The sequence below is a fragment of the Mugil cephalus genome, chromosome 21 (genome assembly GCF_022458985.1).
Source record: "Mugil cephalus isolate CIBA_MC_2020 chromosome 21, CIBA_Mcephalus_1.1, whole genome shotgun sequence".
In the NCBI taxonomy this organism is placed as follows: domain Eukaryota; kingdom Metazoa; phylum Chordata; class Actinopteri; order Mugiliformes; family Mugilidae; genus Mugil; species Mugil cephalus.
The window spans coordinates 1-4,172 of record NC_061790.1 but is presented as its reverse complement, the minus strand read 5'-3'; the positions used below and the strand labels follow the sequence as shown (position 1 = coordinate 4,172).

Sequence of the window (4,172 nt, the reverse complement as noted above, 5' to 3'; positions counted from 1 at the left end):
TGTTTTGTCTTTGGAGTGGAATTTTTAACTTTGTAACTTTTCTTTTCTAACCCTAAATCCTATTACACATCAGTGAGAGGGTTGTTTGATGCCGTCGCCACGTTTTAGATGAAAAGAGGAAGCTGATCATATGTGACAGTCTTCTGTTTTTAAAGAGAAAACTGCTGCTTGTTTTTCCAAAGTCTCGGGAAATTACCGTTAAGATATTTCGTAGTTGATTCTCTACATTTTGTCAGTGTCATAGTTTTCTGCTCCTTTTTTTATTTTCATGGATCTACACCCTGAATTTACACACTAAGTTCACACTGCTGCATGAAGCCAGTCCGTCACCAAACTGTCTCTGATGTGATGGTAATGCTGAACAGATTTGGACCTGCAGGTCTGTTTCTGCACATCAAACATCACATTCACTCCTTATCCTCCATCTCATCACTCACTTCTGTTGCTGTTTGTTCTGCAGAGGAAATCTAATCAGCTGATTGTTTAGCTGCAGAGCAGCTGGTGTTTATAGACTGAAAATAAACTTGTGATTCTGTTTTCCTTCTGAACCCTTCATCCAATCAACTTGATGCCACACTCTTGATTGGGTCACTATTTTGCTCAATGGCATTTTAGTAGGGATCAGGCAACTGACTTTAACCCGGCAGACATGAGTGTGTTGGCTCCTCCTCCTCCTGCACCTCCTCTGTGGTCCTGCAGACTTCAGCTTCAGTTTTACTGAGGAGCTCTGACCGAACACATCAGACAAACTGACCAGATCACTGTTGCTGTGATGATGGTGAGGATTTTGAGGATGATGGGAAATGTGTCGACTATGACTCGTCCAAAAGAAATCCTGAAGGAGATGAAGAGGACAATCTACAGTAAACCTCCTCGAAACAGAATTGGAGCAGTGGTGAGTGTCTGTGAACTAACAAAGTAATGATGACCAGCCTATAATTATCCACCTAATAACTAATAATTACTGCAGATTAACAATTAATTTAGTTGCATTTAATCACAATGACACAAGGACCTTCTGTGATAACTCTGATGTTAATAGTTATTTGATTCAGCTGAATTGAAGAATCTTAATGTGTATATAGGATTCAAACTGGTTCCTGCTAAAATGTTGCTCCATTCTCACAATGAACTTATTGTTTTATGTGATTCATTCTGTCTTGTTGATGTTTTATTCATTTGTGCTTGACAGCAAAGCTTCTTCGTCATGTCAGTGTTTGCAGTAGCCATGTTGGCTCCTGCTGCCTGGATCCTCGGTCACCTGCCAGAATATCGGCAGAGGGCCCAACAGAGTCCAAAGACCTGATCCTCATCAGAGTCCAAAGACGTGACCCTTATCTTCATCATTGCCATCATCAACACTCCAGAGGCCTAGAAGCTACATTTCTTTTTCCTTTTATTCTTCACCTCATATTAAAACTGAGTCAATAAATTCAGTTTTCTTTTTGGAAATCAGTCTAAGTGCTTTTATATTGAACAGAATATTTTAAAAAATAAACTTTGTGTTCAATGTCTTATTTTGACAGTGTTTATTATCAGTGCTCCTGCAGCATTGGGTTTATAGTGTTCTTCATGGTAGACCTTTGCATCTCTTTGAAGAAACAGGAAGCCTGTGTGATGCATATTGTACAAATCTTCAGTGTGTGTGTTTGTGTTTGAGCAGGAAAGGTTTGTGTTTGTTTAGTTAGTTCTGCTGCATATACAAAGTTAATCACTTCCTGTTTGAGAACATTTGTTCCCACAGAGAAGACCACGTTAAATCAGTCTGAGCGTAATCTCATCAGGTCCGTCTGCTGTAATGTAAAAAGTGAAAAGACAAGCATCACCAAACTTGTTTCAAACATTCATCGTAAATAAATGAATAAAGTTCAAGAGAAATACTTTTCAACAAACTTAACAGGATGAATGTAATAAATAATGTGTTAAACTACTATTTATAAATCAAGATTCCTGTGATCAGTCGTGTGGTAGCATGACCCCGCCCACTGTACCCCATAATGCCCAAAGAAAGCATGAGTATCATTTGGACCCTAGGAAGATTTAGAGGGTTATGTGTCTTAATTCTTTCCGTGGCTCAGCCTGTGTTCTCATGATTTCACAGTTTGGTCTAGTGAACCAACGGCAATGCATAGACCGGTGCACATCACTCATGGGTCCTGTGCTGGTTGTGGGTCCTTTTTAAAAGTTTGAAAGAGACAAAATTAACCTTAGGAATAAAAAAAAGTTACTGAAAGTTATTGAAGGTCATAGGGTGGTTTGGATGCGTTACAGCCCCCACTGGCCACTTGGGCCGATTAGGGGGTTGAAGCGATGGCGAGCCACACACTTGATCTAGAGTAAAGTGAATCCTAGATATTCTGTGGTCACTGGACAGGTCCAGCTACACTCTCTAGTGTGGTCGGCCCAACACCTGGGACACCCTCACACTCAGCCCTGTCATGTAATTCCCTACATTTACATTTTCTCAATCCTTGGAACACCAGACCTGCACCCACCTTTTGACTTTTTCTCAGACATTAAATTTGTCCTGGGATTGGAAACATATGGCTGTTGTGTAGGATGATCCTCCTCAAAATGAATGTTGTGATGTATTTTAATTGATATTTTGTTTCTTTTTTTCCCCTGGGTTATTGAAACTATTACATTGGAACTGAAATTTGAAATTTAAACAGAATTCAGGTTAATAGGGTGCACCCAAATTACAATATTTAGCTTAATTAGATAAACAAATGATGGGTTAAGGGGCTGGGTTTAGAGCCCTTGGTCAGTATCAGGGGACGGATAAAGTTAGAACTATGGGTTAGAGGGTTAGGGGGTTAGGGTTAGGTGGAGGGATCTGAGCCCTTCCCCCCGTAAAGGGGAAGGGGGGTGCTCGGTCCATCCACCCGAAGGACCTCCCGAAACCCTGGTCCCAGCGAGGTCGGTAGTTCGGACGGCGCCTCCTGCCGTAGCGGACCTCAGTCCACCGTCCGTCCATGTTGTGGTGTTTTAATATATTTATTTGTGTATTTGAATGAATTAAAATGAAATAAAAGCACCTTCCCCAATTGGGAAAGGAAAAATTAAATTATCTTTGTTTTTAAATGAAATAAAAACACTTTCCCCAAAGGTGGGAAAGGATTGTTTTTAACTGAGAATGTTTTTAAATACTGTTTTTTAAAAAAACTCTTAAAATGAACTTAAATCGTGTCTGTCTTTCTTGTTTTTTAATTTGCATTAACTAAAATCAGATTAATATATTTTATTTTTATCAAAAATCAAAGAAATGGCCAAGAAATTTAATAAAGTGTGCCGTCTGACGACGTTTCGGCCTGTTATAGGCCTTCTTCAGGTCCGGCACACAGAAAAAGAAGCTACGGCTCTGAGCACAGTCAGAGAGATGTTGCTCTGTCGACTGTCCAAGCGCAAATGACGCTCGTGCCCTTGTTTCCCCTGTTGTAACCTCTGTTCGTTTTTCGTTCGTTTAGTTTTCCGTTCGAATTTTGTTATCGTCTTTTTGTCTAAAGCCCTTTCCACTAATGTTTAACCCTATAATCCCCTATATATCAATGAATTGAATATAATACCATTATTTTTAATGTAATTTAATAGTTTTTAATGAATTTATGTATTTTTAAACCAGTTTAAATTATTTAACTTATCTAACTTGTTTGACTTATTTCCACACTATAACAGTTTTTGGAATAGTTTTTTATAATGTATTTTTAATAATTTATAATCATACATGACATATCACTGTGGTTTTAGTATTTATATAGTAGTTTTTAATGGTTTTTATAATTGTAAATATAATATCAATTTGAAATTAATTAATTAAAACCTCCAACTGGGATACCGGATAGGGCTATAGTTGGGATTAGGGGTAAATTAGGGGAATATGGTTAGGGAGAGGGGACAGATCCCATCCCCGTCTGGGCATGGGAGGTGCTCGGGCCATCCACTCCCCCCTCCCGTAGTCCCGAGGCGGCTGGCGATGCTGTTGGCGGCGTCCGCCGCGCTGGACGAGGGTCCAGCCATCGTCATAATAGTCACCCATAGCTATGGGTGACGTTTTGGATTTCAAAAATGAATTAAAACAAATAAAAATATGAATTAAAAAACAAAAAATGAATTATTTTGTGAAAAAACAACAAACAACTAAGGGAGGGTGTGTCCAGGCGACGTTTCGACCC

The 4,172-nt window shown here is 39.3% G+C and overlaps 1 long non-coding RNA gene across 1 annotated transcript; it reads left to right on the top strand.

Annotated features, from left to right (window-relative positions):
• Window positions 1-1,517, top strand: LOC124999210. Its single transcript, XR_007111172.1, has 2 exons — window positions 1-895; window positions 1,193-1,517. It is a non-coding gene; the product is annotated as an uncharacterized LOC124999210 (long non-coding RNA).
• The last annotated feature ends 2,655 nt before the right edge of the window (window positions 1,518-4,172 follow it).